The 20,582-nt window shown below is 45.1% G+C and overlaps 1 protein-coding gene across 1 annotated transcript in view; it reads right to left on the reverse strand.

The window, feature by feature from the left end:
* The window catches only part of IQGAP2 (IQ motif containing GTPase activating protein 2), a 287,508-nt gene extending 273,982 nt beyond the window's left edge, over positions 1-13,526 (reverse strand). The window contains exon 1 of the mRNA XM_044266779.1: positions 13,509-13,526. The gene's annotated coding sequence lies outside the window, so the exon portion shown is untranslated. The remainder of the gene's footprint in view (positions 1-13,508) is intronic.
* Positions 13,527-20,582: the final 7,056 nt, after the last annotated feature.

Raw genomic sequence — 20,582 nt, forward strand, 5'->3', positions numbered from 1 at the left:
CTTAAAATGATAAATTTCATGTTGTGTATTTTATGACAAACATGCATACACACAGAATGAGGGATTTTTACTCTGTGGATTTTAAGACTTAGGTGCCCGTTGGAATCTCCTACAGAGTTTTAAAACTATCTATTAAAATCACATGTCTCAGGAGGTTGGACGGGGCGGGGGCCTCCTGATGTGGTGTGCTAGAAGGAAACCACATCGCTCATAAGGCATTCAGGCCAGGAAGTGGGCCTGGCTCCTCAGGGCACTCAGTGTCCTTGAACTGATAGGGAGGCGGCAGCAGCCATTCAGGCTGGGGAAGACCAGGGTCTGGGTGGTGGGGTGGGGGGTGGGCCTGAAACAACATGAGAAACTTGCCTGGACCATGGATCCATACAGCCAGTTATAAAGTACACTTGAAGAAAATCCTAGTGTTGACTTTCAGACCAGACAGTGGACTTGAACCCACAGTCCTGGTAGTCCTGGGGATGCTGCTGGGGAGGAGAAGGTCCTTGTTGGCCTGTAAGATGGGAGCTGAGCATTTAGTGGAAAGCGCCCAGTGGCTGCAGATAGAGTGGTATGGGGGCAGGTTAGCAGCTGGAGAAGCTAAGCGAAAGGAATGGGTGTTCACAGTATTGTGCTTTGAGGCTTTGGAGACTCGAATTTTTTATTTTAAAAACAGAAAAATACAACAACAAAATAAAAATACCTATGTTAGAGTCCTATACCAAAACAAATAAATGGAGTATCTGGGGGATGGAATCCAGAGACTCAACATTTTCATTGTAATATTAGGCAGCCATGTTGCCAACCATGAATTACTTACATGAGTCCTAAACCAAGATGTGCTATTAACCTAGCAAGCTGGCCCACTACGGGCACCCAGCAGCCCTGAGAATTCTTCTCAAGCTCCAAATGACCCCAGCTGACCTGCCTTCTACCCTTCCTTTACTTAAAAATAAATCACAACATCTCAACTTTGGAAAGAAAGGAATTTTTTTTAATTATTACTTTTTATTATGTTCTTGTAGTCACCATACACTATGTCATTAGGTTTTGATGTAGTGTTCCATGATTCATTGTTTACAAGTAACACTCAGTGCTCCATGCAATCTGTGTCCTCTTAATACCTATCACTGGGTAAACCTGTCGCCCACACCCCCCCACCCCCATCCCCTTGAAAACCCTTGGTTTGTTTCTCGGAGTCCATAGTCTCTCATGATTCGTCTGATCCTCCGATTCCCCCCCTCTTTCATTTTTCCTTTCCTTCTCCTAATGTCCTCCATGCTATTCCTTATGCTCCACAAGTGATACCATAAGATAATTGACTCCCTCTGCTTGACTTACTTCACTCAGCATAATCTCCTCCAGTTCCATCCATGTTGATGCAAAAGCTGGGTATTCATCCTTTCTGATGGCTGAGTAATATTCCATTGTATATATGGATCACATCTTCTTTATCCACTCGTCTGTTGAAGGGCATCTTGGCTCTTTCCACAGTTTTGTGATTGTGGTCATTGCTGCTATGAACATTGGGGTGCATACAGCCCTTCTTTTCACTGCCTCTGTATCTTTGGGGTAAATAACCAGTTGTGCAATTGCCAGGTCATAGGGTAGCTCTATTTTTATTTTTTGAGGAACCTCCACACTGTTTTCCAAAGTGACTGCACCAACTTGCATTCCCACTAACAGTGTAAGAGGGTTGTTTGTTTTGTTTTTATGTAAGCCCCATACCCAGCATGGAGCCCAACATAGGGCTTGAACTCATGACTATGTAACTGAGACCTGAGCTGAGACCAAGAGTCAGATGCTTACCTGTTTGAGCCACCTGGGCACCCTAGGAAGAAAGGAGTTCTATCACCAGATTGAGAGACAGAGTTGCCTTCCCTAGTTTCATCCCTCATTGCTCAACATACAGGTTTCCCCTGTTCCACATTCCTTTATGAAACACTTGCTTACAGCACAATCTCAAAGACATTACTCTTGACAAGTTTTTTCAAGTTTAAAGTTTAAAGATCCTACTATTCGGGGCACCTGGGTGGCTCAGTGGGTTAAAACCTCTGCCTTCGGCTCAGGTCATGATCCCAGGGTCCTGGGATCGAGTCCCACATCAGGCTCTCTGCTCAGCAGGGAGCCTGCTTCCTCCTCTCTCTCTGCCTGCCTCTCTGTCTACCTGTGATCTCTGTCAAATAAATAAATAAAAATCTTTAAAAATTAAAATTAAAATTAAAAAAAAATAAAGATCCTACTATTCACTTGTATATGCATTATTTACACTTCCTGTTAAAAGAAATGTTCAGCTGGACAAGGAAGGATCTGGCCAAAGATCTTGTCTTAGGATTTAGAAAGTTTACATCTCACAGATAACATTACTACATGTCATAACTTTGCCTTTTAAACTAGAGGAAGAAGCAAATCTCATTTCAAATATGGCTCCAAAGACAGCATATGTCACAAAACTCAAGTGGCACTGCCTTTGAGGCAGATCGGTGAGTCAGTGATCAACACTAACTTGAGTAAGACTACTCCAATAAGTTACTCAAGTACGTGGCAAAATTACTCTCAGACACGATCCCACATACACACACTTGAATCATTTTCAGTGCAACTTCCCATACCTTGTATCTCTTTTGAGTAAAGGTGAACTCATTTTTCAAATACAGACAGGAGCTCAAGAAAGTCATATGCAATGTCACAAAGCAATTGACACCTTACCCTAAGCTCTCCAATGCTAGATGCTGCCCTTGACCTCATGGTTCCTTGTATTTCGCATGGTTCCAGGGTGACAATCCTTCCACAACAGCTACCTGGGTTTTCTAAGATGCTGCAGGGGACAGTGGCAGCTTCCAAGAGGCCAGGAAGCTGCTGGACTCCTGTGTACAGTGATCTGTGTACTGTTCACAATTATTTTCCTCCCAGTTTGAGTGACTAAGGCAGCACATGCAATCTCCACTTAAAGGACATGCCAAGGCTTCTTATTCTTTTCTAAGACTCAGATCACACTTGACCTCTGAAGGCAACTGCAGACTATGTAAATTCCACTGTATGTACATGCTGAATGTAAGTAACCTCTTGTTGAATGAAAGAAAAATAGTGGTCCACCTCTTTACAGGCTGGTGAGACTTCTTGTGAGTCAAGACACTAATCCCCTACTATTATGTCGACCATCTTTATTGTCACAGTGGACACTAGATTGAGAGTCATTATTGCTTTTGACAGATCAGGGTCCTTCACACTTTCCCTTCACATGTTTTAAAAACCTGAGGCACCTGGCTGGCTCAGTGGGAAGAGCCTGTGACTCTTGATCTCAAGGTCTCGAGTTTGAGCCCCACCTTGGGTGTGGAAGTTACTAAAACAAACAGAAAACCTTAAATAGCTACTGCCCAGCTAGGATGTTTTCTTGTCCCCATTGCTAAGTTCACCTCACTGATCTTTAGATTTTTCATCCAGCTTCTCATCATCTCTCTCCCAACTCCAACAGCTTAACAACTACGAGTCCTGGATCTTCAAACACTTCACCCCTCAGTCTGTCTCTCCATCTCTCTCTCTCTCTCTCTCACACACACACACACACCTACACACACACACACTCTCACACACACCTGAAAATCAGGTCCCCACTGAATCCCTCCATGACAACAGACCTGTCTTTCAGATTCCAATTTTCTCCACAAGACCTTTCTAGCCTCATCAGATAAGGATAACTATTATAACCTTCTTAAATATAAAAAACATGTTCATAAAAAAATTTGAAGAGGAAAACTTTTTTTTTTAAATTCACCCATTACCTCATTATCTAGATAGACCCACTGCTGACATAACAGTTGACCTATGCACCAGATACTGGGGATACAGCAGTCACAAAAACACAGTCCTGACCCTCAAGGGTATTTTTTTAAATTTTGTCCATGTTTCTCCTTAGAGGACTCCATGTAGCACAATGTTTTTCCAAGCTCATTTGTTTCGAAAGGTAATTCATGGTTAATCAATTCAAAATAGTATTCCCACCCTTGCCAGAGCCGACATTGAAGATGAATATATAAGCACAATCCTCACGACAGCAAACATTTTATTAAAGAACCAAGGAAGAAATCAGACTGTATCCAGAATTAGTGCCAAAGGAAAGGATAGGACTGGTGTCACCCCACTTCCCATTGACAGGTAACTACCTTTATATATGGTTTTTAAATAATTTTTTTTCCTTCGGAAAATCTCCGCTACGGAATGAAAGCTAAAGCATTTGTGTTTCAGCTCTGTAAGGACTCTGTCTCAGACAACTTATAAGGGTTCAATATGAGCAAAGCTCTGGAAAGCTGCCTTCCTGGATCTCATATGGGGGCAGTACAGTTTCGGGGGTGGCTGAAAGGAGAACTCCTAACCCGTGAGGCTGACTACATGACAAACATTTCCCAGGCCCCTCACCCCATCCCTGTGAAGCCTGCTTGGTCATCCCAGGGCTCAGGCCAAGGACAAGAAAGTGGCAGATGTAGCCAAATGCCGTGGAGCCATCACTGAAGCCTGGCCAATTTAAATTCTCCCTTGCTGAGGCAGTAAGTACTAGGGGGGTGGGACAGAAAAATTTTATAGGAAACGTGCTAGAATAAAATGCCCGCTCAAGAAGGAGAACTGAACAAATGCATCATTTCCAAGTGCCAAGGTGAAATGCAGCCGAGATTCTCCATTTCTCCTGGCTCCAACACACAGCCCGTTATTCTTATCCGTTGAGCTTCACTGGACCCGTGAATTTAAGCTTCGCTAACTTTCTAGAAGCAGTAAGGCCTGGGGGAGGTCCGACAAACCCAGTGCACTTCCTCGCCTCCCTTCCAGACCGCCACAGCACAAGCTGGACCCTGCTTGCCATACCCAACTCTATAACGGGAACCAAGCATAAAGACTAACACTTATTTCAAGTGGTTCCTGCCCATCTTGAGATCATCACGAACCCTGTGGGCTTTCAAACGAGCGGCAGCCCCAATAGCAATCGACAGCCCTGTCAGAGACAAGAGGATGCTTAGGAATGCACAGTGACAGTTCCTCACTCAGATGTGTGACTAACAACTCCACTATCATTTTAGGATGACAGAAAAATGCCGTACAAGAATCCAATCCCAGTCAAACTTCATTTTGAAACAGCAAGGAAACACATTGGGTTGTTTTTGGTTTTGTTTTTTTTACATATATATTAATAAGGATAATTTGATCTCCACCTGAAGTAAGATTCAATCAATTTCCAAACTGGATAACTAAAAAATATTCCCTATGAGTATATTCTTTCAACATAGTATGGGCCCAAGATTTAAAAAAAAATTTTTTTAAGTAAACTCCACCCTCAATATGGGGCTCAAACTCACGACCCCAAGATGAAAGACTTGCATGCTGTGTTGATGGAGCCAGCCAGGCTCACCTGGGCCCAGGATTTTAAGTCCACTTTCTGTTCAGGAGAGAAAAGGGCAAAGATCAGGGGAGAGAGGCATGGGGCAGGAATGATGAGGGGGAACCGCCATCGCCCTTACCCCTCCAACTTTCAAGCATGGACTCTCCAGAGGCACCTTTGAACATGTACATTTCTACATATTACATCACTTAACCCTCTGAGCATGAACCTTCCACTTGCAGTTTCCAAGTATGGAAACTAAGGCCAAGAGAAATGCAAGCAACTTGCCGAGGTTTCATACAGTAGGAAAACAAATCTAAACATTAAACGTTTGCCTGGCAATCGAAAGCTGCTCTATCTTTAACAGATAATAGAAACAAGTCCCTCCTTTAGAGAAACAGTACAGACACTTTAAGTAAAACTTGTAATAACAGCAAATATTTATCGAACGTTTTCTCAGTGCCAGGACACCAACCTACCAGCTAGATAATGAACACAAACATCACTTGACTGAAATATAGGTTGCTTCCATCACTGGCAAATTAAGTCTTAGATGGAGAGGACTAAGGAAATGCATTAACATTACTTAAGATTAAATTCATATCTGTAAACAACAACAAAAAAACCATGAGAATGAAAAAAATTACCAGGAGCTAATTGATCGTAATTTTTTAAAATTATATAAAAAGGTCCTCCTTTAGAAATTTGATAGTAATGGATACAGGAGAACAATTAAAAGCCATCTTTTGGGACACCTGGGTGGCTCAGTCAGTTGAACATCCAACTCTTGATCTCCGCTCTAATCCTGATCTCAGGGTTTTGAGATCAACCCCCACTTGGGGCTCCGCATTCCCTGGGGAGTCTGCTTGAGATTCTCTCCCTCTCTCCCCACCCCTCCCCCCCAAAATAGAATCTTTAAAAAAAAAAAAAAAGTCATCTTTGGGAACCCCAAGCAAAAAATTCAATCAAATCGTAGGAATGTTCTCCATAATCAGTAGCAAAACAAACAGATTTGCAGCTTCCCAGCAGTGTGGGTGTGACCTGAGTCCAACAGTATTTCTCCCAGCACGTACAACTAGACATGAATAAGTGAGTGAATTAAAAATACTTCAAGTTGTTCTGAAGATGAAGAAGGAGGACATCCTTTAGCCCTTCCTGTCCAGGCCCCCATACCAGCTTTAGAGTTCAGATTTGCCAACCTGGCGCTTCCCTTTTACACAGAGAGTTTTCCCAGTAGCTCCTAAGAGTACTTCCTCCACCTAGAAATCCTTGGGAAGTGGGCCTCCATCCCTCCTCCATAGGGATTTTGGACTTCATCTTCTGCATCCCATTTGTTTCCCAGAACAGAGAAAAGCGACCTTAAAGACAGACAAAAATAAATCCCATAAAATAAACACAAATTTGTATAGACGTCAGTGCCCAGGATCGTATGAGGTGCCAGGTGTGTGCTCAAATCAAACACACAAGGAGTAAGTTAAGTAAAGCCTTCAGTATTGTAGGCGTGTGTGTACACGTTTCAGACAAAAAACTGCAAGCACTGTGAGGAGGGAGACTGTGCGTGAGGAACATCTTTTCACTTCTGCCACTCTGCAGGGCGGCAGAATCCTCGACAAGGCTCTCTGACATGCGGTGGGCCCGGCCCCAGGTGCTGATTCAGAAGGCCTAGGGGAGGCAGGGGTCGGGGGTGCCCAGAAATTCACCTTTTTAACAAGTTCTCAGGTGATGTTCTGCTGCTGTTGCTCCTCCAGAAGGTGCTCCCTGAAAAACACTGCTCTGGCTAGGGCACCAGCTGTCAGATCTGTGTAGGTGCACGGACACACTCAGTCTAACCCATGATTCCAAAACTAAAGGGGAGTCCGCTGAGAGTCTCGTTACATCAAGATGTTGAATGGGAAATGTGCTATCAGCCATCTTCCCACAAAACAGAGATGTAGGTCATTGGAGGGCACTAAATCTCTAGTCAAATTTTAGAAGCAAAAATTGCCCCAGGTAATAGGATGAAAAAAGGAGGTGACAGAAACTCTACTGCCCAGTAGTTTACTCATCAAGATCCCTGTCCTGCTCTAACTGTACCTTTCCTCCTCACCTGTTCTCAGAGAATGCGCCTTCTGGGATGGTTTAGAGTCAGTCATCGGTCTCCCTGGCTGGAGCCAAGGAGCGCCCAATAGGCGCCATGCTTACCCATGTCTGTATTCGTGGATCACCTTCAGTACCATAAGCATCAGCATCATTTGGCGATGGCTCTCCTACCCTGGACAAAACTCTGACCAACCAGCCCATCCACAGGAATCTCCAACCCTAGAAGCATGGTGTAGGGACCTCTGAGCAGCAGAGAGAGCAGACCCCAAACGCCCCCACGCACACACCTCACCGGCCCGCCTGGAGTTTCCAGCACCAAGCACTCCAATCACACTCAACCTTCCCTCCATTCCCCACTTCGCTGGGCCTCTCACCCATCAAAATCTAGTTAAAAGTTCAAAAAAGGTGGGGAGCGTTTCAAAGAAAATGATACTTCAGTAAGAGACTGAGCCGAGCTACTTTCCTCAAGACAGCTCTGATGACCCTTTGTCGTCTACAGAGAAATGATTCTGGGATATCTAGGAAATCCCCTTCCAGCTACACCAGTGTGCCCCGGCAACTATCCCCAACTACCAAAGCTTCCAACCCGCACACGCTATCCATACCACGAATACACACAAATGCCTTGCACTTTTTCCTCCCACCTTCCTCAAGTTCTTGTTCAAGTTCACAGTCCATGAAGCCTTCCTATTGTCCCATCCAAATCCATCACTCTCGTGTCTTCTCTTCCACAGAACTAGGAAGTGCACTCCGAGGCGTAACTATTATTCTGTATCTCCCAGGTTCTCTTACAGTTGTGACCACCGTGGTCCTTTTTCTTTCACCCATCATCTGTTGTACAGATTAAGTGCTCAATTAATTGAAATCTCCACAGTTCAGCAATGTATGCCAGGACCCACCATTACAGGAGTATAAAACACTCCCTTCAAGGTCCAGAGAAAAACTCTAAGGCCACACAGTCCATCAGTGGTGGCAGTAAGGGTTCAAACCTACGTCTACTTAACTACAAAGCTTTTGCCATTTCACTGACACCATGTTGCCCTTCAAGGAAGAAAAACAAAGAGAACAGTTAAGTGAAAAAAAGTCTTGGCTTGCTTGTTGGTCCCCTCACTGCAAGCTTCTGCCTGATTTCTCATCAACCCCCGACATGGCCAGTATACGTAATCAAGTGTGTTTTACAAATTATCCCATTTGGAATCGCTGGAGCATACCACTGTATTATGGCAAAAACTTTCTTTCATTTCGGTGCCTCAGAGTGACATGGGATGTCTCCACACACACAGAAAACCCTTTGATGAAGCCTGGATATACTGTATAAAAGGCTCATGTATTCTTCCAGGCTTTCCTTGGGGGCAGGGAGGAAGCAAAATCCCGTTTAGACCATGCGGTGCATTCACTGTTTAAAAGACCACACTATCCAAATAGCTACAGGTTTCTGGAGGTTGAGAAAATCGTGGCCAACACCGGAAACAAAAAAGAGGTGGAGCCCTTCTGAGTATTTCAGGGAGACACTGACAACAGCCGGCGAAAGGAGCCTTCAGTTTCCAGCTTTCAAGGTTCCAGCTTTCAAGTTCCCACTGTCATCTGCCAGCTGTGTGACCTTGAGACATTACCATGGATTTCAGCTCCTTTGCGACATGGGGAAACACGGGCCCTCTCTAAGGTAATAATGAGCAGAAGGTAACAGCTGTACATGAAAAGCACCGACTCTTGCCAAGTTCCCTAACCTTAATACCCCAGGGCTCAACTGCTCACCCTGCAGGACCACACCTGACTATCAAATCAGAAGGTGAGTGAGTAGCCTTTGTTTCTCCTTCGGTTACCATGAAGACTTGGAGCATTAGATCAGTGTGTATACTAGACTTTTAAGTAAAATGAGCTGTTAAAACACGTGCATAGTGGGGGGACACCTGGGTGGCTCAGTGGGTTAAGCCTCTGCCTTCCACTGAGGTCATGATCTCAGGGTCCTGGGATCGAGTCCCACATCGGGCTCTCTGCTCAGCAGGGAGTCTGCTTCCCCCTCTCTCTGCCTGCCTCTCTGCCTACTTGTGATCTCTGTCTGTCAAATAAATAAATAAAATCTTAAAAAAAAAAAAACTTGCATAGTGGGAATGGTAAGGGGCAACAGCAAACCAATGGTTCCCTAGAGAAAAAGGGGGTCAGCTAACACCCTAAACACTAAATTCTAAAACACACTTGGTATTACCAAGCTTAAACTCTGCCAAACAAGTCATTTTGGCTAGCATGGGTAATTAAAGTTAAAAGCGTATTAAAATAACACTTTAGCTGTTGACCTTGAAGATCCTTTTGAAAAACTCAACCCAAACAATAGCACACAAAGGAGTGACTTGACTCTCCAATGATAGTATCACATGGCAACACAGCTGGCACCTTAAACCTTCTGCATTCACACAACACCACCGATGTAACGATGTAAGATGTAACGGGGAAGTCAGATGCACTGATGAGAGGAGGAGGAGAAAAGAAAGAAAAGCTCAAAGCATCAGGCAGAATAGCCCTCCCCCAACCCCCCCCTCCGCCTCCCGCCCGCTGCCACCCAACACACACACACACACACACCTTCCATTAGGCCCAGGTTGCACTTTTTAAAACAAACAGTGAAACACTGATCACTACCAGCTTTACAGTGTTTCTCAAGAGAGAAGTTTTGCTGAGGACAAATAACCACAGTTCTTGCCAAAAGCACACTGACTATCTACCCACAGTAGGCACTTGAATATTGACTGAATTATCAATTCCGAGTGAGATCATCTACGTCTAATCACAAAGCCCCTCTTTTGCTATCAGTTGTATTCTTAACTCTCAAGTAACTGGAAGAAAACTTTTGACAGGTGGCAAACGTGGTTTGAGCATTACTTTGGCTAATTCATCATAATGCATTAAAACAGCATGAAAATTATCTGCAAATCGTGCCTAAGCTTAAGTGTCATTTCAGTTTGGTTTGGGGGTACCTGGGTGGCTCAGTGGGTTAAGCGTCTGACTTTGGCTCAGGTCATGATCTCGGGATCCTGGGTTAGAGCCTGGCATCCAGCTCTGCACTCACTGGGGAGTCTGCTTCTCTCCCTCCCTCTGCCCATCCCCTGCTCATTCCCTCTCTCCCTCTCTCAAGTTAATAAACAAAATAGTTAAAAATAAATAAATTTGGTTTTGAGTGTAGAAGGATACTCAGGTTATGATAGTATATCATACAATATTCTGGTTAGGTCTAAATTCGTAAAGCCATTTCCACCTTTGCCTTTTGCCACCTCTTCCCTGCAGCATGGCATGAATGAGCAGTTACTTAGCTTTGTTCTGTAGTAATGGGACTCAAAGTAATTTCAAAGGTTGCAGGAGAATGTGGCCAAAATGGAAAAGGCAGGAATTAAACAGAAAATGATCTATTTAGTTTTAATTCAGGGCTCCAATGTGACAGTCAGGAAGACTTAAGCAATCTCTCCTATCAGAAATCTGAGAAAGGTGCCTTCACAGCGAACTCACCAAGCAAAACCTCAAGTACAACTTACTATGGGGTATTTGACAGACACTCAGCCTGGTTTAGAAGAGAGATACCGTGACAGCCCTAAGCTCAGTGAGTTTACTTTGTCCAACAATTACTGAATTAAATGATATTTCAAGGGGAGGAGCGGTGGCAGAACAGTAGACCAAAACTAAAAGCAGTTTCACAGTTAATACCAATTCCTAAAAAGTCGTTTTCAAAGCTCAGTTTCAAATACCTTTCATTCAGAATACATTGTCCTAGAACTGAAATAACGACCATGGATGGGACATGTATTGGGGCTTGACTTATTGTTAAGGGTCAAGAATAAAGCCTGTTTGCTATAGTCCAAGGTCTCATGGAACCTGTACTTACCAAACCTACAGACAAGAGAAGCACAAATCTTTAATCAACATCGCAAGGACAGCGCCTTTTCCTTCCCCAGACTTCCTGAGAAAAGTTCACAGCACTGTCTGCAGTGAGGACATAGTGTTGACAGAGGCCTACCCACCCCCCCCATCAACCCACTACCAGAAATTATGTATTCTGATACACTACAGTCTCCTTTTGCACAAATAGTATGTGTTACCTAACACTGGCTAACACTCAAGTGTGTTCAACTCCGTTCTTTTAAAATTAATTATGAGTCCAGTTGCAAATTTCAGAAATGTTCATTTTAAGGACTTAGAAGGCTACTTTATGAATGCCTTAATATTTTAGAGTGACCATAAAGTGTGGAAACTATCAAATAGGTTTCTTTTACTCCATAACCGAAGCAGGTCGTGAGCTGGGGAAAGCAGGTGAGAGTGATTCCAATAAGGCTGCACAACACCCCATCACACCAGACTCATGAGAAAACCTGGACAACACTTTCCAGAGAAATTGGCCATGTGGAGTATTGTGGTTGTAAGATCTAAACCCCTTTGGTTGTTGCTCCTGGAGTATGCTAAGTCCACAGGTACATTCGATGGAAAAAAAAAAAAATCAAGCAAACATCACAGATCTCTCCGTCTCCACGGGTGACTCACGCCCTTTGTTCACGGCCACTTTGCACGAGCATATTGAACTAGTAAGAGATGACCTACCAACTACACCATGCATGAAAATGTGGTATGGAAAGCCCTTTCTTGGTGTGTCTGTGCCTCATTTCCAGACTTCGTGGTCATCTTCTAATTTGACACAGAGAAGCTACCATTTGTGCTGGGAGCTTGTCACATCAACAAAAGCCTTTAACCAAACTGTGGTTGACACCACACACACTGAATGACCACCGCATGCCTCCTTGAATGCAAAGAGCTCTGCTGGCTCTGTGGTTTACTCAAGGGTCATCCAGGCTGCAAAGAACTGGGTCCTGACCAACTGTTCTGTGCATTTCATTACTGTAGAGAGGCTGCGCCTGGCTCCCCGGGCTTCTTCCTCATTGCCTGACACCAAAAGGGTCACATGGCAAAACGAACTTCCTATCTCTGACAATCCATTCGCAGCCCAGCGCAGAGGAAGAACTTCCACAAGTTACTCCCTCTGTTTAACTGGGCAAGTGTCCGGCTCTCCCGACCGGCAGTCCCACCTTCCCAAACGCATGGAACAACCCTGCGGCAGGTATCACCACCTTAACCCCAACCTGATTCCTCTGTCACAAGGCCAAGCCAGGGCAAAAGATTAACCAGTGGTCTTCGGCCACGGGTTCACGGACAGGACCAACCGTGGAGACGGAGCGCCAATTTTTTGTTTGTTTTAAAGGAAATACTTCCTGGCACACGTTTAGCGAAGACTCTGAACTCTGTCCATAAAGCCACGTGGTTGGTGCTAATCTAGCTCCATCCACTCACGATCCGCCAGAGCAACCTCTTTCCGAACGGCAGTCCCTGGCGGGGTAATCTACACCATCTCGGTCAAGTCACGCGGGCTCGGGCCGGATCCTGGGGAGCCCAGCTCTGCGTCCTCTCCCGGTAGCAGTCCTGACAGGGTCGTAGGGAACAGGAGGGAAGACAGGGGTTGGCCGGTGCAGCAGCACCAGTATGGGATTCACGTCAGTGGGGTGCAAACTGGCTCTTGCTGCTCGTGGGCATTTCGAGGGAGCAGGCAGGGAGACGCCTGCCCGTCCAGGAGAGCCGCCTTTGCCACTGGTGGAGTGCGTGGGCACAGCACTTGCGGCGCCCACCTGTAGCCACAGCAAACAAACTTTCCTTTGGAGTCGGCACGATCCGGTCCCTTACGCCACCCCCCGGCCCCAGGCGGCAGCGGCCCGGAGCTCCGAGGGCTCCTCACCTGATCCCCCTCAACCCCCAACCTGGCCTGGTCCAGAGCGCAACCCAGCGCCACCCGCGCTCCCCAGGCGGGTTTTCCGGGAGAAGGACTGGGGTTACTAGCTGAGGAACAGGAATCTGTGGGGAGAACGGCAGGAGGCTGCTTACTCCCTTCTGCAACTTCAGCTCTCAACTTTGCCAACGACACAGCCGCTGCCCTCCAGCTCCCTCCGCGGCGCGCACCCGGCTCCCTCGGCTTCTCCAACGCAGTCCCCGGGGAGAGGGCTCCCCAAGGCCGGCGGAAGCCGCGCGCACCCGGCGTACTTACAGCCATAACGGGGTCTCTGCAGGGACGGCAACTCCTCATGGGGCATCCTGCGCGGCTCTGGGGGCCCGCCCGAGGCGCGCCCCCCGCGGCTCCGCTCGCTGGCCAGGCTTGCCGGCTCCGCGCCCCTCCGGGGCGCTCGTGTCCGGCCTCTCGCTGCCCTCCCTCGGTCGCCCCGCGATGGGCTGCCCCTCGTTCGCTGCTCCCCGGTCGGCGCTCGTTGCGGCCGCCGCGCGCTCACACCCCAGCAAAAGTGAACTCTCGTCCCTCGCTCCGTTCCGGCCGCCGCCGCGTCCCGGGCAGGTTTCCTTTCTCCTGCAGCCCGGCCCCGTTATTCTCCGCGGTGGGAGCGCGCGCCGCGTCGCAGCGACCCCTACCGCGAGCGGGGCGCAGCGCCCGGGCCGCCTGAGCCCGCCCCTTTACCCGCCCGGGCGGAGGAAGGGGCTGAGCGGGGCGCCGGGTCCGGGATCCCCTGCAGCTGGGGCCCGCGCGCCGCTGGCCGCCTGGGGACTGTGGCCGCCCCGCCTGAATTTTCACTTCTGGAGGGTTCTGAGGGTGGAAGTGAACCCACGCGGGGAAGAGCAAGCAAAACCGCAGAAGATACAGGCTGCGCTGGTCGCCCAGGGTGTTGCTCAGTTACAGAAGAACAAACAGCGCGGTTCTTTGCCCTCTGGGGAGATTGCGCGGCGCTTTTTTTTTTTCCCCTCCCCTCTCTCTCTTTTTTCTTTTTTTCTTTTCTTTCTTTCGAAAGTTGCTTCTGCGACTCTTTGTCTACACAATGCAGGGTTCGCCTTTCGTGACAAAAAACTGAGAGGGTGTGCATGTGTGTTGGGAGAGCGAGACAAACACTACCCAAGCAACCCCTCGAAACGCGAGCGCGAGTCGTCCTCGGCGCCCCTTTGGCGCGCTCCCCTTCCACGCCACGCCCTCCGCGTGCGGAACCGCCGCCCGGCCCAGGTGGGGTCTACACCACAGAAACCTTTTCCGGCTATGCTTGAAAGGAAATTAAGCTGCTTGCGACTCTTTTAAAAGGGGGTTTTCTAATGCGGTCGCCTGGAGCTGTTCTTTTTTTTTCTCTTGGTGCCCCAGAGTGGTAACATCTGGAGACATGGGGACTGTTCTCTACCTGTGCCCTCTCCTGCCTGTCAAATGCGGGAGGCGTGGGTGACCACGTGCTGTCAAAATAACTGAGGTGGAGTTGTGAGATGTTTTAATTGGAGAGAAAGGGCAGAGTAACACTCCTTTGAAGTATGCAAAGATACAGACCTCGGCCGGCTGTTTTCCGTCTCAGATGGGTGATGCAGTCCCTCGAAACTCAAGATTCTTGGGCCCTACCCTCAGAGCTGCCAGTTCAATTGGTGTGGGCTGGGGCCCATGGATTTGCATTTCTGACAAGCGGCGGGCGATGCTGACAGGGCAGATCTGTAGGCTGTGCTTACAGTGGTTCTGGGAGAAAACAGGCACGAGGGATTTCAGCTGGACTCAGGGAAATCTCACTCAGGCCAGCAAGAGGATTCTCTCCCTCTCCTATTTTTTTTTTTTCCTTTTCTTTTCTGGAAACATTAGATTCTCACCTGGCTGCAATGGAATGAATGGGGTTTTTTCTTCCCTAAAGAGCAGGTGCTTCTAATTATAAGAGCAATTCAAGGAGGAAAGAGCCACATTTTAAGTAACAGCACCCTGTTAAGTGTTCACCCAGACAGGAACATGTGCAAGGAGAATTTTCTACACTTCGGAACATGCCGAATTAGAGGATAATCTGAACTTGATTCCATCTCTGTGATTCCTTGTATTGACTATGAAGCTCTTACTGGCACCTATCAGTGTTCAGTGTGAGTGGAAGATTTAAGGCTCCCCCAAAAGTGTGTATTCTACCTCTTTAGAGATGAGGGGGAAGTCATAAACTTTTAATGGCCAAGGAAGCTGATAGAATTTGAAAGCGTGCCTTGAGGTGGACCCTGAAGAGTGGGTCAGAGTTGGATGCACAATGTCTGCTCCAGGAAGACCCACAAGGACAAAGGCCAGGTGGTGGGGCATGAGGGTAGGTAAGGGGTGGGGAGCGTGGACACTGAGGTCAGGCTAAGGGGACTGGATGTTACCACAGGGACATTTGAAAGCTCTTAAACTTTTGGGTGTGGGAGCTGCATGATGCAAGGGAGTTCAGGGAAAGCAAATCTTGCAACAGGTTATGGACTGGATTAGAGAAGGGACTATGGCAGAGGTAGAAGAGAGGAGAGCTTCAGTGATGTCCACACCAGTAAATGGTAAAGGGGCAATTTTAACACAAATTAAGTTGGTACCATCAACACTTACATGGCTACTGCAGATTGTAATGAGTAAATATCTGTTAAGGATAGAAAGTGAAGGTTAAAGCATAAATAGGTGCTCTGCAAGAAAGTCGTTCTAAATTCACATTCTAGCAGATCAGTTATTCTCTGAGGGCTCTGGGGTGGTTTCAAGCTCTGTCACAACTAATGTTTCTATAGAGAACTTAACACTAAGAAGAAACGTAAAAGCAAATGGTTCTGATTTTTTTTTTTTTTTTTTTTGCAAGTGCTGGAATTCATCTTTGGGATTTCAGTCTGCATTCACTGGGTAATGGTACTATCTCTCAGATCACTTCTCTGCAGAATCTCAGAAAACAAACTTAGTCACAGACTTCTGGGCTATTTTTTTCTCTTAGGATTTGACATTGATGAGGGAGTCAAATAAATACAAAGCAATGTGCCAGTGTACTTTGCCATCTGATTGTGCTCACAGGAATATTAAAAACAAAAACTGAAGCCATCTAGCAAAAAAATCTTTTTTTAATAAAGCAAGAAGGGTTTTTTCTTTAATGTGAAACAAAAGATGACATTGAAAAATTAGACCTAGTGAAACAATTTAAAGCAGCATCGTTTTTAAAAGATGGTTTTCTAAGACTTACTCTTGACAAACTGAAATGAGCATGAAGGTGTTTGGAAAAAATGCAACTTTGTCTTTATAACTGTAAAAGATTAATTACACTAAAAGCATCAAACAGGATGAAAAAGTACGTTTAAGTAAATGTCTTGGCTTGCAACTTTAACATTCCATTCACCTGTGAAATAATTTGGTGATTTTCCAATATCATATTATGGATCATTTTAACATTACCAGAACAGTGAACAATGTGCTTTCATTTCATAGCATCGCCCAAAGAAGTGAAGCATGAAGCAATGACAAGAAAGAAATGATTCAGAGTTTTTTCCAAGTTTTGGGAGCCCTTGAGTTGTTAAGATTTTCTACTCATTCTCTGTCCTGGAAAAGAGAGGCTGAGCGGGAACTGTACTTCTTTGCAACAGAGACTTCTATAGCTAAAAAGCAAATTGTTACAGTCCAACATCAGATTAAAAAAAAAATCAAAACAAATAAATGCAACCACCAGCATTTCAGTTCTCAAAAACAAAAGAAGGGGGTCAAATAACTGTAGGATTGATGGCCTCTTAGCATGACTGTATGGACAAGGCTGAGCAGCACAGAGAGGCTATGTAATTCCATGGCTATGGAAGAATATAGTCTAAATTTCAGGCCTCCTGAGAGTCTCCATGCATTGCTTTTTGTACCTTACATATTTTTGCTTATATACACATTCTTTTTCATTCAAGTCCTTTTTCATGCCACTAAAATCTGTATAATTTTGGACCACTTTCAACCATTCTGTTAATGTTAAATCAGTAAGGAATCGTGCCTTCTTTTCTTTAAAGTGAAAGTTCTAAACAAATCAAAGTTTGGAAAGACTGTCTAAACTACAGTTTTAGCAAGTAAATAAAACTACACACAATTCCATTGTTATTTTCCCATTTCACAGTTCAAGAAATTTAGAACTCCAGTGACTCAGAAGATGATTCCCAGGGCAGCCTGGCAGTGAGCAGGAGGAGAAAACAGATTGATTCGAGGAGACCCCTTTCCATGTCTTTCCCTTTTACACGACATTTGTTTTCTCAGCTGCCTTTATCATCTGACATTCCACATAGTGGATTATTTGTTCATTGTTTGTCCCAGAATGTGAGCTTCTTGACAGGTAGAACTTGATCTAATGTTCACTGCTGTGTGCCCAGAACTTGCAGCAATGCCTGGAATGTAGTGGTTGCTCAATTATTTTGATACAATCATGAATTCGCTACATAGTTAGGTGTGCGGGGCAATAGACTAGAAACAGTGGTTACTTTCAATCCTGTAGTAATTCTGAAGAAACTGAGACTTGGAGAGCCTCACAGTGGTAACTGGCAGCACTGGGTTTATCTCTGTCTAAACGTTTTCCCCCAGTACAGAAGCCCATCTCCCATTCTTCAGACTAAGAAGTTAACTGTAAATTTCAAGATGCTCACCTTCTACTAAGCATGTTTCCTTTACCCAGGGGGATGCTATAGCACCTACAACAAATGCCCCCAAACCATCACCATGTATATGCCATCACAAAGAACTAGAGACTTGGGGTCCAGTTTCTGTCCAGACACTGATTTTGCTCATAATTTTACTGATAATCCCTTGCTGATAATCCCTTTACTGATATTACCTGTTAGTCCTATATGTATTAATTAGATAAGCTCTGAAAGGTGCTCAGCAAAATGATTTTTAGAAATCATTCATGCTTTCCCCTGACTGTAACTTCAAATATGTTTTACCTTAATCTCAGATTGATCTATCTTTGGCAGTAATTCTTGGTCCTAGCTTTAATTTTCTCTGACTCTTATACTCCCTTTCTGGAACACTCTGTCTCAGTTGATTGATGAGAGGCAAACCTAGCTCACTTAAAAGAGCTTGGATATTTTGAAAGAAGCTTCACTCTTTATCAGGGAATGAAAATTAAAACACCCACTAGGCTGACAAAAATTAACCTGTTTGACTAGTATGGAATATTAGGAATGCTCATACAGTGTTAGGAGGGATGTCCTCTGAGCAATCATTGAGGGAGCTGACTTGGCCATCTCTAGTTAAGGTAAAGATGTACAATTCCTGAAATTCAGTAATTCCACATCTACTAAGATCTTCTAGAGAAACTCCCACATTCAGGTAAATGTGTACAAGGTAATTCATTCCAGGGAAAACTGGAAAGAGCCTAAATGTCTCTAAAGTGGCAGAATGGATAAATACACTGTAATATGTAAAAATATAATAGAATAAGAAAATAGTATGGGATGCCATTTGTGTGCAATTGTGAACATACAAAATAATATCATATCATACATATTGGGACATTTGTGTATAGCAAAAGTATGAAAAAATGCACAGAAAGAACATACCAATTTCAGTATAGCAATAATCTCTGACAAACGAGGGGAGGGAAAGGAAGCTGAGGTAGACATAGAACATCAAATTCTATATCAATTCAATTCCTTTTAAAAAACAGAAACAAGGAGGGTGCCTGGGTGGCTCAGTGGGTTAAAGCCTCTGCCTTCAGCCTGGGTCATGATCCCAGGGTCCTGGGATGGAGCCCCACTTCAGGCTCTCTGCTCAGCAGGGAACCTGCTTTCCTCTCTGTCTCTCTGCCTGCCACTCTGCCTACTTGTGATCTCTATCTGTCAAATAAATAAATAAAATCTTTAAAAAAAAACAGAAACAAATATGGCATTTGTTGTATACAAATGGTATACATGTAAGTATTTGGTATTTATCCTCTCTTTCTCTATGTTTAGAATGCCTTTCAAAATATTTTTAAAAAGAAACATGCATTCTGTTAACATAGTCAAAACACATATAACATCTTAGAATGTTGGTTTACCAGCTTTTAAAGTTCAGATTCATTTACTTTTCTTGATTGAGGCAAATCTACATTATTTCAAAACAAAACCTCATTGAGATATTGATAGGGACAATTTGAATATGCGAATGTACACATCTTTTTAGCAAGGTGCTTATTATCTGGTGATGAGGTTATAGTTTCCACCCCAAAACTCGGCTGCTCCCTAAGGAGCTACTGAGACCCATTTTCTGATAATGGTTTTTCCTTTTGGAGATTGGGTAGTGATTCCTGGTCTCCCCATTAAGGCTCAACAAGGGATAATTATTCACTTCATGACTAGGTGGAAGGTTGACCGTTAATTGGTCTATTGTTTAAGTGGATACTGCCTCACTTTGTCACAAAGTACTGCTTAGGGGTGCCTGGGTGTCTCAGTCGTTAAACTTCTGCCTGAGAATCAGGTCATGATTCCAGGGTCCTGGGATGGAGCCCCGCATCATATTAGGCTCGCACTTGGCAGCCTGCTTCTCCCGCTCCCACTCCCTCCCCCTGCTTGTGTTCCCTTTCTCACTGTGTCTCTCTCTGCCAAATAAATAAATAAAATCTTTTTTTTAAAAAAAAAGTACTGCTTAAACTTTTTTTTTAAGATTTTATTTATTTGACAGAGAGAGAGATCACAAGTAGGCAGAGAGAGGCAGAGAGAGGAAGGGAAGCAGGCTCCCTGCCTAGCAGAGAGCCCGATGTGGGGCTCGATCCCAGGACCCTGGGATCATGACCCGAGCTGAAGGCAGAGGCTTTAACCTACTGAGCCATCTAGGTGCCCCTGTTTAAACATTTTGATGGTGTCTCTTGGTTTTAAACCCTCTCCAGTTGACTTTATTGTGCTTTGTGTTGGTAGCTAACCAGCTGCTAAACTCAGTCACTCAGCTTGCTGAGAGTTAACTTCACATCTGGATCTGGTCAGCCGGAGGCCAAGGGTAAAAGGCAATAGTGAACCAAGGAACACGACTGCAAGGAAGGCAGATACCGCCAATGCCTGGCTTTTGCCGCACTGTAAATACAACTGTCACGTCAAACTCGACAGATAAACAAATCAGAACCAACGAGTTCTACCTCAAGCTCCTCCTCATCTACTAAAATCTTTCCTCTGTTTCCCATACCCTCTTCATACAAACATTTGCAGTCACTTAGATTCAAAACCTCAACCTTTTTTGATTCTTCTAGAATCATTCCTCAGCATCCAATTCCTCTCTGAGACTGGTGGTTCTTTCTGAGTATCTCTTGTGTCTGTGAATGTCTCTTCCTTCTCGCTCTTTTTTTAAAGACTGTTTTCAAAAAGATTTTTTATTTATTTATGGGACAGGGAGAGAGGGCAC

This window comes from Neovison vison, chromosome 1, assembly GCF_020171115.1.
Source record: "Neovison vison isolate M4711 chromosome 1, ASM_NN_V1, whole genome shotgun sequence".
Lineage (NCBI taxonomy): Eukaryota > Metazoa > Chordata > Mammalia > Carnivora > Mustelidae > Neogale > Neogale vison.